Raw genomic sequence first — 13,996 nt, forward strand, 5'->3', positions numbered from 1 at the left:
GAAAAAATGCTCATCATCACTCGCCATCAGAGAAATGCAAATCAAAACCACAATGAGATACCATCTCACACCAGTTAGAATGGCAATCATTAAAAAATCAGGAAACAACAGGTGCTGGAGAGGATGTGGAGAAATAGGAACACTTTTACACTGTTGGTGGGACTGTAAACTAGTTCAACCATTGTGGAAAATAGTGTGGCCATTCCTCAAGGATCTAGAACTAGAAATACCATTTGACCCAGCCATCCCATTACTGGGGATATACCCAAAGGAATATAAGTCATGCTGCTATAAAGACACATGCACACACATGTTTACTGCAGCACTATTCACAATAGCAAAGACTTGGAGCAACCCAAATGTCCATCAGTGACAGATTGGATTAAGAAAATGTGGCACATATATACCATGGAACACTATGCAGCCATAAGAAAGGGTGAGTTTGTGTCCTTTGTAGGGACATGGATGCAGCTCGAAACTATCATTCTCAGCAAACTTTCGCAAGAACAGAAAACCAGATACCACATGTTCTCACTTATAGGTGGGAATTGAACAATGAGATCACTTGGACACAGGAAGGGGATCATCACACACCGGGTCCTATTGTAGGGAGGGTGGGGGGAGGGATAGCATTAGGAGATATGCCTAATGTAAATGACGAGTTAATGGGTGCAGCACACCAACATGGCACATGTATACGTATGTAAAAAACCTGCACGTTGTGTACATGTACCCTAGAGCTTAAAGTATAATTTAAAAAGCTAATAATGTATCTTTCAAACTATAAAAAATAAGATATTTTACACAAAAATATGGGCCAGAATTATCAGTGTGCTTTCCAAAAGAGTATTCCCAGAATGAAAGTATTCCCATATGACTTGCTCCTCTGTGAAGTAATGCTGACTTTCTAAGCTTTGTTCTATCTGATTCTGTCATCTAATAGTGGTTTTTGCTGTTAAAGAGAAGCAGGAGATGAGCTGGTACCTCTGGTAAATACACTTTGGCTGAGTGGCGAGTAAGATAGGGTGCTCTGTACAAGTATCAGGTCTTGACCTTTGCAGATCCAGAAACACCCCTTTTTGTCACTGAGAGCTGTTCCAACTCAGTGAGGCTCTCAAAGAAAATTTATAAATGCCTGCCCAGTTTAAACAAGACTCAAGAGTAAAATGGACTCCCCTTGGCTGATAAGTCTGTAGAGGTAACAAAATTACTATCTAGAAGGTACCTGGTAAAAGTAGAGTCAAAGCCAGAGGCATATTTGGTGATGTTAACAGCATTTGTCATTATATCTTTTGGTAAGAAGCCTCTTACTTGTATAGTTATTATTTATGCTGAGTATGGACCAAGCATGGTACTCCTGTTATTGCATTCAATTCTCACACAATGATGTAAGACAAGTCTTCCTATCTACATGTTACAGACGAAGAAACTGAAGCTAAGAATGGTGAAACAGCTTTCCCAAGTTCACACAAAACTCCTAACTCTCCTCTCCACTCCCTCTTTATGATTTTCAGGAAAATCCTTCAATGAATGCCTTCACACAGGCTAAAAAGCCTTGTTGGGGGTGGTCACAGTTCTCTTGATTACATCCCAGTCCTAATGACCCACATTCAGCTCTTGAGACACCATCCATACATGCAGCCAGCATCACTGTGGCTACCTGGGTGCTAGAGATACAGGAGAAAGAGGCTCCCACCTAGTGACCTGGTCTAGCAGTAAAGAAAGACAAGTAGGTTGATATTTACAATGCAGGATGTTTCATAGAGAGAAGGTGTATCAGACATTACCCGAGGGATAGGAGATGGTTATAATAGTTAACATTTATTAAGCAGTTGACCCAAAACAGGAACTGCTCTAATTTTTTGATACTTATTTAATTTCCCCAACAATCCCCTGAGGGAGGGATTATTATTATGACATCTCACCGGTGAGAAAACAGTCTTGGAGAGGTTATGTAACGCCCCAGTGACACACAGTTAGTGTGAGCTAAGCACTTCCAATATGTGTTTTTCTTAGTTCAGTTCAGAGGACATGTCTGAGTTTCACGGCACCTTTTCATGACTCTTAAGAGATAACTGTGTCATCATAATTAATGATGTTTGATGATATGATAGCTAAGATAGTTTCTGTGGAGACAGAATATAGTAGGAAGGTATCCAAAGAAACTTTGATTTTTTTTTTTTTTTTTTTTTAACAATGTAGTCAGCTCATCCTTGAAGGACAGAGTGGGGGCAGGAGAGTTGACTTGACATTGATATAGATATAAGTTGTTTTCAAAATTGATAACTCATTCAATTTAAGGTGTCATGCTGTTGTGCCTGAATAAACTTTCCTTCCCCTACAGCGGCCAGCCATCCTTTCCACTGGGAAAAGCCATGTTTTGTGGTTAGCCATAGACTATACCCCCGAGTCACCCAGGTTGCTCTTCATTGTGCAATAGCAGTCAAAACGGAAAGTAGTATGGGTGACTCAACACAACCCATCGCTGCCACTAGAAAAAATAACCCAAACCAGAACTTACTGGCTCTGACTTTCTTGTGTCATTTATCCAAAGAGCAGTATCATCTAAATTGATCTTAAAGGAGTTCCCTCTAGAGAGGGGATTTCACCAAAATGCATAAATAAGCAAGATGAACAAGTGTCTAAATTCCACATGGATGGGACCTGTAGGGAAAGGGGACCTGGGAGGCATTTCAGAAATGCCTTGAGTTGGAATGGAATGTGGAGAACTGGGAAGGGAAGACAGGAATGGCTTATTCTAAGAGAAAGTGTAAGATCTGTTCTCAGGGCATGGACTAAGAGTTAGGAGTTAAGGAAGGGAGTCGGGAGAGTAGAGGCCTCTTGCAGATGTTGCTGCTCTCTCATTTCCCCTTTCCTGAGAACGGGCCCTCGCTCACATAAACGGATCCTAAACTGCTGCATCTGAATCACATGAACCTACTCTTTCTTAACCATAACCAATTGGTTCAGGGGACCCCTGACCTAAGTGGAAACAATTAGATTTGTCTCTGAGGAATTTGGAGATTTGAACTGAGTGGTTTCAGGAGTCCATGTGGTCGAGGGAGGTTAATGGCCTGGAATTGATGCTGATGCTGATGAATGGATCTGTCCTGGGCCCAGTCCTCTCCCAGGCTGACTGTTTGGATTCGCCTTTGATTTTCTTATTTATTTACTTACTTAGCTACTTATTTACTTACGTTTAAGTTAGCTAGGGTTGGTTTCTGTAATTTGGAACTAGAAGAACCTTATTTAAGACAGTGAGAAAGCTGGAAAATGTCTCTTCAGGCTTCAGTGACATCTTCCCAATGCTGATTGAAGTAAACTAATTTCTTCTAAGTAAGATTGACAGGTCAATTCACTGGAAATTAAGGCTCCATTGAAGTCTGAGACTACTTGAGAGTAGAAACCAAGAAAAGTGGTTTCTCTCTCTCTCCTTCTTAAATCATTTAAATTATATCTCAGGAAACAAGATTAAGGTCTGTGACTGACTCCAGCCAGGGGTAGCTGAGAAGCCTACCACGTGATAATGGCTAAGATTTCCAGAACACATTATTGGCTGCTAAATCAAGCTTATTGCATCAGAATACCTACAGGGAGGCCCAGAAAACTGCATTGCAACATTGTAAACAAGCTCTCTCATTAAGTTTTGTGTTATTATTTAGATAGATTATATATATATGTGCATATATATTTAACAGCAATGTTAGGGTAAATTCCAGTTCTCCTAAAACATTTATTATTAACTTACTATATTAGTTTCCCAGTGTTGCCTAAACAAGTTGACATAAATTAGGTGGCTTGAAAGGATAGAAATGTATTCTCTCACAGTTCTAGAGGCTGGAAGTCTGAAATCTAGGTGTTAGTAGGCATATGCTCCCTCTGAGGGCTCTAATGAGAAGATCTTCCTTGTCCCTTCTAGTTTCTGGTGTTTGCCAGCAGCCTGAGCATTCTTTGTCTTGCAGCTGCATCACTTCAATCTCTGCCTCCATTGTCATGTGTTGTTCTCCTTGTGTGTCTGTGTCCCTATTTCTCTCTTCTTTTATATAAGGACCAGTCATTGGATTAAGGGCCACTCTAACCCAGTATGACTTCATCTAAGCTTGATTACATCTGCAAAGACACTATTTCCAAATAAGGTTACATTCACAGGTATGGGAGTTGGGACCTGAACAGATCTTTTTGGTGGGACACAATTTAACCCACAACACTTCCTGTTGAATATTTATGTTTATTTCTATTTTTTCCAAATGACAATGCTGCAATATTTTACATAACTCTTAGATGTTACCCTCTCTATTTCTCTATGATAGATTACTGGAAATGAATGATGAGTCAGATAGAGTATCAATTCAAGTCCAACCAGGAAAACAGAAAACTCCCTTTTTATTTTTGTAACAGTGTGGGAATTAATGCAAAAAAGAAAAAAAAAGAAAGAAAGAAAGAAAGATTACACAGGTGCTAGAAGTGGCTGCAGAGCAAACAGGGAAGGCGAGGCAATCCAGAGTTGAGGAGTGAAGCCACTGCCATTCCTGTGAGCATCAGGAGTCACGGGCATCAGATGGGATCTAGAACCATGACAAGCCTGGTGGCCAGGAGCTGGATCCTCGGCAGTGACTTTCAGAGGTGCCATCTGAGGTAGAGCGTGGGGACCCACCTTCTCTTTTCCTCCTATCCCCATGGCACTGTAATAAATAATATTTTCCCCTAATTGCAAAGGCAATAGATACTACTGTGGGAAATCTGGAAATTAGAGAAGCAACCAGAAAAATATCAAAGTCCTTTCTGACCTTACCACTCAGAGGCAACCACTATTAACATATATATGTATATATATATTTCTTTTATGAAATTATAGTATTCTATACATGCTATTCGGTAGCTTCACTTTTAGTCTTAACAATGTATTGAGAAAATAATAAAATATTTTAAATATTAAATTATTTGATAGCATTCTATAATATGGGTATATTATAGTTTTAACCTGTCTCCTGTTATTAAACTTTCTGGTTGTTTAAAATCTTAAAAATAAAGAAGATGATAATTTCAGATGGTGATAAATGCTGTGAAAACAAAAACATGGTATTTGGGGGAAAGGGAGACTACTGTAGATCTAGTAGTCAGGGAAGGTCCAGAAGAGTAACATATGAATCTTGAGCCTGGCTGGAGCACGCCTGAGGTGAGGGTCAGTGCTTTACCAAGTTCCACCGGGTAGCACCTAGAGCTGTGCTGCTCAAGTTGGAGTGTTTGTATTCACTGTTGTGTGTCAGGGCTATTCAAAGCCACCGTATAAGCACCAATTTAGAACACACATTTTATTGAAGGTTTTGGAGAAAACAATATTTTATATTAAAACAGACTCCGATGTATTATTGAACAGAAAGAAGAAAATTAATATGAATATTTAAAACAAAACACAGAAACTCAGAGAAATGTCAAGCTTGCAGCAGACACTGGCCACAAAGACCTCTAACTCCCAAATTTGTGGGTCTCCAGTTCACTTCCTTGAGCCCTTCAGAGCACTTCCTTGGGAAAGTATGAGAAATACTGCAGCCCTGCCATGTGCCTCATACACATCTGTGGGTGTTCAATAAATATTCCAGACTTGGAATGGAATTATGTATTAATTGCCCTATCACATGCAAAGTGAGAGTTGCTATTCACAAGTGGCTCGTTTTATTTCTGAACGTTGAAATTTCACTGTGACTTAATATTTGCTCTCCTGAACTCTTGAACTTACATCACTGTTAAAATATACATCATGATGCAACTCAAAAATCCAGCAAGGAATCCCACAGACTCTGCCTTCAGGTCCCTGACTTAGTGATTCAGCTTGCTGGAGCACAAGCCCTCGGAAGACCCTTTCTTCTTAACTTGTATCCTCAAGGTTAGTCCTGCTCAAGACTCATAATAGGTGTTCAATGTGTGTGTATGTGTGTGTGTGTGTGTGTGTGTGTTTGTATTTAATGATGAGAGAATGAGTAGCATGAGAATGAACAGTGTTTTTGAAATTAACCACATCAACACAATCAGTGTTATATAAGTGCAAAAATAAGATAGGAATAATTTTCTCCCAGAATAGCATAATGAAATTACTGCCCCTTGGTAATAGTCTCAGAAACAGAGACTTGTGCTAAGATCTGAAATATTCCATAGGTGCTAGAGTTTACTCTTCCAGGACAAGGGAGCCCCCTAGGTCTGTGTCTAAATAGATTTCAAATAAAGCAATCCATTAACACATCCAGTATTCAGACCAGAAGACAAGTCTCCTTAAGTAAATAAAAGCCTCCAGGAGCCTGCAGAAAGGCAAGCCGTAGAAGAAGTTTGCTTATAACCATTTGTAGACAGTTCAGGCAGACAGCAGCTTGCTGGCTGCCCACCTTCAGGCCCACTGTAGGTGAGATATCAGAGGCTCAGGTAAATCAAAGGCATAGACTACCTGTAAGTTCCCATCTGGGGAACTTAACTTATCAGGACTCCTGATTAGTATTTTACTTTCCCACGTTAAGAAGGTGATGATAGAAAGGGCTCATGGTCACTATAAGGGGTAGGAGGCATTTCGCAACTTCATTGAGCCTTTTAAAGTGATTATCAGACACTTGTTTTCCAAAAGGGAGAGACATAATCCACCATAATGCTTGCTGTCATGTCAGACGACATGCAAGTTGTGAAGGATGTCAGATAACAGAAGTTACGAAGGAAGGTGAGAGAAAAATCTTTTCTGGTATTAGGTCTAAACAAGGTATTTCAGAAGGCACCTAGGAAAACAAGGCTGAGTAAATGGAACTAGGGCCAAAACATTGTGGTTGCAGAAGTGTGGCTGCCCCTAAGCAGGAGTGGAAGAGAAAGGGTCATTTGTACCGCAGATACCTCTGGCTGCTCTTGTCTAGAGTTTTCATGAAATTGAACTGATCTTCCTGACAATGGTCTGGAGCTTGCTATTGAAGTGTTTTTCCTTTTCCTCCATTCGAAGGCCAAACTGTTCAATGGGAAACCCCAGTGATCAACATCTATGCTAAGAGACCCCACCCCCAGACATATACTGGAGGTGCTGGGCTATTTCCCAGCTAGTTTCCACTGTTCCTTGCTCTTCTTGTCACATTAGTATCCTGTAGTTGACTAAGACTTCCAGAAGAAGGGGCTACAGCTCCTATTCCTCCCTCTGCCCCACTTGTACGTCACTACTAATCTCATCTCACCACCCCAAGATGTTAAGAATTATGAGAATGTGAGAAGAGTTCCTTCTAAGTCTAAGAAAAGTCTTAGACTGGCAAGTCATTCATTCCACAAATATTTGTTGAGTTTTTATCCTGTCTCGGGTTTTGTTCTAGGAGCTGGCAGTGCAGCAGTGAACAACAACAAAAATTTCCTGCACACATGAGACTTAAAATCTAGTTGGGAGAGACTGACAATAGCAAATAAACGTATGGTATGTTAGAAAGCAGTAAGTACCGTGGGTAAACTAAGGCAAGACAATGGAGGTGAAGCTGGGATGGACTGTAATATTTTAAATAGATTGGGCAGGAAAGACGTCTCTGATAAATGCATTTGACCGCAACCCTTTGAGACGCCATCCGCGCTGCAGGGAACTCGCACATTTAGCAGCAGGATGAGCAGAATAGTGGGCGTGCGTGAAGAACAAGGGATGGGAGCGAGCCCAAGGACCAGGCCCAACCACGCGCTGACTGCAGGCGCAGCGCCCCCCTTACCACCTGCGGAGACCCGCCGGTGCGGACCACCACTCCAGCCCTCCTGCAGGAGCAGGGATAGGGGTGCCCACAGCCAGGCGCAGAACAGGGTGGACCAGGGAGGCAGGATGTGCATCTGGGACTCACACCCCGATTCTCCTCGCCAGAGACGGCCTGCAGTGGACCCAGACCAAGAGGATAAAGAAAATCAAGGGGGTGAGACCCAAGATCAGCAGCCGCCTCAACATCAACTACCGACACAGACACCCAGAAAACCCTAAACCACAAGATGGCAAAGAGACAAAAACAACCCATCAGCTGAGAATCCTGCTCCCGAGGCTGAGCAAACGCGGGCTTACCATCTCTTCCACCATCCTGGTTATCATCCAACAAGAAGAAAGGAATGCGAAATTCCGGCAACAAGAAATGAACAAAAGATTGGTGCTGAAGATCTTGAGTGCTTGTTTTTTTCCGTTGACCATACAACTAGAACTATCTGCATTGTCTATGCAACATGGTGTTTTGTTTTGCTTTTGAGATAGGGTCATGATGTCACAGGCTGGAGTGCAGTGGTGCAATCTCGCTCACTGCAACCTCCTCCTGGGCTCAAGAGATCCTCCCGCCTCAGCCTCTCGAGTAGCTGGGACCACAGACGCTCATTCCATGTTAAGTTTTTGTTTTTGTTTTGTTTTGTTTTTTTGAGACAGAGTCTCGCTTTGTTGCCCAGGCTGGAGTGCAGTGGCACGATCTCGACTCACTGCAAGCTCCACCTCCCGGGTTCACGCCATTCTCCTGCCTCAGCCTCCCGAGTAGCCGGGACTACAGGCGCCTGTCACCTCGCCCGGCTAATTTTTTCCGTTTTTAGTAGAGACGGGGTTTCACAGTGTTAGCCAGGATGGTCTCGATCTCCTGATATCGTGATCTGCCTGCCTCAGTCTCCCAAAGTGCCGGGATTACAAACATGAGCTACCGCGCCCGGCCCATGCCAGGTTAATTTTTATACATTTTTTGTTAAAGACTGGGCAGGGGAGTCTCGCCGTGTTGCCCAGGCTGGTCTCGAACTCCTGAGCTCAAGAGATCCGTTCGCTTCTAGACAGTTTTTAAAAAATTATTTTACCTAAAGACATCTCTTTTGGTAATAACAAACATTTTAAGGCTGTCTCCCCTTTCTTTTCAATACAACTTTAAAGGTTTTAAATTGTTGCATATCTGGTCAAGTTGAGATTTTAAGAACTTCATTTTAATTTGCAATAAAAGTTTATGACTTGATTTTTCAAAAAAGTTGACAAACTACAAAGACCTATTAATTAAAGTCTTAAATCATATTTTTAAAAAGGCTTCTGAGAATTTCTGATCTAGGTGAATTGTCTTAGGCCAGAGAAGTCTTAATGAACAGTGACTTCAAACCTGTGACTATCCAGAAGACCCTCCTCTGACCTTTCTCTAGGCCATGGAGGCTCAGAACTAGACATAGTGCTCCACATGGAATCTGACAATTCATTGGACTCATCATTTTCCTTCTTCCAGAATTTGATAATCTATTAATACTGCCTGTGATTGCATTAGTCTATCCTCTTGGTATGTATTCACTTTGTGTCCAAGATTTCCAAACATTTTTCAAATAAACTGTTTTCAGACCCTTCTTGCCTCCATCTTATGCTTATGTAAGTGCTTTTTTTTTTTCCACTTTGACTCAGGACTTTACAGTTATCCATGCTAATTTTTGTCTGGTTTGTTTTTATATTGCATCAACCAACATAAATTTTTTCTTTTGAAATAAATCTTTTTTATTGTTTTTTAATGAAAGGAATATTTGCTCATTACAAAAATATTATAAAGTGCAGATAAACAAAAAATAACATTAAAATTTTATTATGCCACCCACCCATAGTTAATCGTTGTGAATACTTTGGTGTATATCTTTCTAGAATCTTAATAAATATATTTCTAAATTATCCATAAACACATTTCCATACATAAATGACCCATAGCAGTAATTTTGAGATTCAGTCTTACATCTAGTGTATTTACTATATCTTCTAGCTCTGAGTCAGCCACAAAGTGACCTCTGTTCATGTTGTTGATAAAATATTGTGTGATACAAACAAAAACAGAATCCTGCCTCATAGCCCAATATTTTTCCCTCCGGAAGACTACTGATTCACAATTCAGCACTTGTTGTGTAGCAGTTTTCAACCAGTTAGAAATTCATGTACTTGTAGTCTTAGTCCAGTTTTCTATGTTATTCAGATGGATAGTGTCAGTGGCTTTATCTGTTTAAGTTATGACAATACGCAACCCAGAGATAGGGTGATCTAACTGTTGTAATTCCCAAATAACCGGGCTTCATATTAAATTGACTATTTGTAGATTCCAAACTTCAATACTGTACTACTGGCCAGGCATGGTGGCTCATGCCTGTAATTCTAGCACTTTGGGAAGCTGAGGCAGGAGGATCACTTGCGCCCAGGAGTTCAAGACCAGCCTGGGCAACATAGTAAGACCCTGTCTCTATTATATATAATTTTTAAAAATTGTATTACCTTACTGGCTTTCAGAAGTAAAGTCACTTGTCCATCTCCAATTTTCAGGCCCTTTTTCTATCCTTTCTGATTTTCCAAAAATTAATGGCAGCAATTCTACAATCATTTTTATTAGTTGTTACATCTTGAGCTAGAATTTATCCAAGTCTGAAGAATCAAAGTCTTTCACGAAGGCTCCCTGTTCTCTTACTATCTTGGCCCCTATCTTGGACTTCAGTGCAACCACGTTTGTTCTACACCTTCAGGTTTTGAAGCTGTCTCATTTGCAGAGAGAAGACAGAAGCAAAATAGAAGCTGTAAAGAAGTTCTACTCACCATCTTCCATTAGCTTTAGAACATGAGCGTGATTACACAATTCTGGCCATTTTCACTCTGGTTGTGTCCAACAAAAGCCATTTCAATGCCTCTAGATTTTTTCATAAGTTTGATTCATTTTTTCTTGGCTTCAGCCTTCTGGCTATGATTTTGACTGCTCTCCACCAATCTTTCTTTTTTTCTCCTGTTCGGGTACTATTCTCTGATCTTGTGTGTGTGTGATCTTTTACAATCTGATTCCACTGAAGTGGCCTTAGCTACTCATTTGCTTCCTTACCTTCCTGTCTCTTTTCCTTTACCCCAAGATCATTTTAAAAAATATTATCTTCATATTTTTTATAGACTCTTAGGCTACCTCTCCTTTTATATAAAGGCTCCAGCTGTATTAACAGAACTATCTCTCCCTTGAATATTTGAAATCTCAGAGAGATGTCTCATTCTGCTTTCTGTTTTCTTCTGGACACAATGGAGAGTGTATAGATATCATTCAATAAGGTTCTTAGGTTAGTAGCAGCAGAAACAGACTATGGCTACAGCAAACAAAAATGGAATTTGTTGGGAGGATTATCAAGAAGCTTAAAGCTGATGATCAGAATCAGGCTATACAACAGTCAGAATCAGGGTGGTTCCAGGAGTTTATTCAGCAGGAATTAATCTGTCCTGGTGCTAATAAAAGAGGATTTCAAAAGTTTGTGGAAAAATAAAATTAAAAGATAAAAATTAAAAAATATAAACTTTATGTCTCAGCATAAGATCCAAGAAGGTCAAGACACTTTTGTAAGCCATGATACTAGCCATTTAGTCCATCCCTAAAGAACTGAGGGCCCTGGAAATTTGACCATGTCAATGAAGTCTAATTTATATTTTTAACTGAACAAAGATGAGTGCCCTTTAAATTTTTTTTTTAAAGGTAAGGAAACAAAGAGAAGTCAGAAAGAGCCAAATCAGGACTGTAAGGTGGATGCCTAAAGATTTTCCATCAAAACTTTCACAAAATTGCCTGTGTTTGATGAGATGAGTGAGCAGGAGCATTGTTGTGGTAAAGAAGGACTCTCCAGGGAAACTTTCCCAGGTGTGGTTTTAATTTTATTTTTATTTTCTGCTAAAGCTTTGGCTTTCTTGAACACTCTCATAGTAAGCAGATGCTGTTGTTATATGGCTCTCCAGAAAGTCAACAAGCTAAGTGAGTTGAGCATCCCAAAACGCTGTTTCCATGACCTTTATTCTTGACTGGTCCACTCTTGGTAGCCATTGCTCTGATTGTGCTTCGTCTTCAGGATTGTACTGGTAAAGCTGTGTTTCATTTTCTGTTATAGTTCATCAGAGAAATGCTTCAGGATCTTGATCCCACTTGTTTAAAATTTCCATTGAGAGCTCTGCTCTTGTTTCAGCTGATCTGGGCACAACAGTTTTGGCACTCATTGAATGGAAAGTTCACTCAATTTTAATTCTTCAGTCACATGTATAAGCTGAACCAATTGAGATGTTTGTGGTGTTGGCCATTATTTCAGCTGTTAATTGTCAGCCCTCTTCAATTAGGGCACTTAATTGTTGGCCCTCTTCAATTATGGGAAGAGCAAGTTTTTTTTTTTTTTTTTGCAAATTGTTGTGGATGGTCTGCTGCTGCTGGTTTCATCTTCAACACTGTCCCATCCCTTCTTAAAACAAGCTATCCATTTGTAAACTACTGATTTCTTTGAAACATTGTGCCCTTAAACTTTTTGTAAAGCATCGATGATTTCACCATTCTGCCACCCAAGCTTCATCATAAATTTGATATTTGTTCTTTCTTCATTTTTAGCAGATTTCATGTTGCTCTGATATGTCTTCTTTTCAAATTGAAGTCTTATCCTTCACATGACTCAGACCAGACCCTATTCAGATATGTTATAACAAGTTAGTACAAATTTATTTTGGTACACAAAATTGAAATTCACTGAATTTTTTTTCATAATATGCATTTCCATGAACATTTTGAAGACCCTTCATATACTTCAGATTAAAAATCTTAAGCGAGATGGTGAGTCTGATTGGCCCAGCATAGGTCAGATGCCTAGTTCTTGGCTAGGGGAGGCTAGGGAACTCTGATTTGCATATCCAATAAGGCTACATGCAATGGGGAGGAGGTAATGCCCCCAGAGGAAATTGGGGTGCAATTACCTGTAGTGGGGTGAATACATGATAGAATGCTGAAGAACAACCAATGTCCACTGTAGCTACCATCTCCCAAGGTTCACCTCATTTCCACTTTACTAATAGGTTCTACCTTTTTGCTTAGAGTTAAGAGTTGGCCGTATTTCCTTTATTGATCCATCTGCTTCTGAGAAAAGATGTTATTAGCAAAGGATATTAGAAATTTATGAGATGTTCTGCCTTCAGCAGGATGAGACTTCCCACAGGTATCCAAGTGGTAGAAGTCCCAAGAATACTGGCAATATCTGTGCCAGTTTTAACAATACCACTAAAATTCTATTGCCTTGTGGCCCCAAATCTTTTAGAAAGGAGTATCAACAAAAGCATTTGCCTCATATTAACCTATTAAATTACTTTAGCAATCAATCAGTCACATTTGGGGCTTATTGTATAGCCATTGGGAATCACAAATATTATTCCTGAAATTTTCCCACTATTTCTTCTTGAAAATTGTTAATTGTCCCCTCAATAACATTAATAACCTCTCCCATATGGATGCAGACCACCCAGCACTCAATATTCTGTCGCATCTTTGTTTCATTTCTTTATAGTTTTCCTTAGACTTTTTCTTCTTCCTCATGATTTTAGGGTTTCCATTTATTTTTCTTTTTAAATTAATTCCTTCAAGCCTTCATAAGTGGCTCTCAATCTTTGCCAGGAACTTATCCTAAGCCATGGTATGCCAGCCATGTAGCTACCACTCACATCTCACAACTGCCTTCTTTTAAAGACAGAATCTTCAACAAGAAGGATAAAAATATTATTGTGGTGCCTAGTTCTTAAATTTCGTATCTAGAATAGAGACAGATGTAAATTTCTCTTGACTTTATCACTTGTTCCCGTGTGAGCACATAGATGGGTGGTAGCAGGCTTAGGCTGGGCTCTCCTTTTTAGGTTATAATCAAACAGGTGACACAGTTCTGAATTGACTGGGTCAGGAAAACTACAGTCATCTCCTTATTCTCACTATGGATAAGCTCCACAGAACACATCTTGCACCTGGAAAATTAGTGGGCATATAGATATTGGAAGAGTAAAAGTAATTCTTATAATCATTAATTCAAAGACAAAATGCTAAGAGGTGATAATAGGGGTTGGAAGAATGAGATTAAGGGAGTAACATGGTAATAGGAAAAGCAAGATTCCTTGAGAAATATTCCTGTTAGTGAGTTTTCTCATGCTATCCTGGAGCTCTCCCTGCCCAGCAAATTAGAATTACAGTTGAACTGGGATATTATTTTGTAAAGCCTTCTGACCTGT

The sequence above is a fragment of the Rhinopithecus bieti genome, unplaced genomic scaffold (genome assembly GCF_001698545.2).
Source record: "Rhinopithecus bieti isolate Rb0 unplaced genomic scaffold, ASM169854v2 scaffold_18354, whole genome shotgun sequence".
NCBI classification, from domain to species: Eukaryota; Metazoa; Chordata; class Mammalia; order Primates; family Cercopithecidae; genus Rhinopithecus; species Rhinopithecus bieti.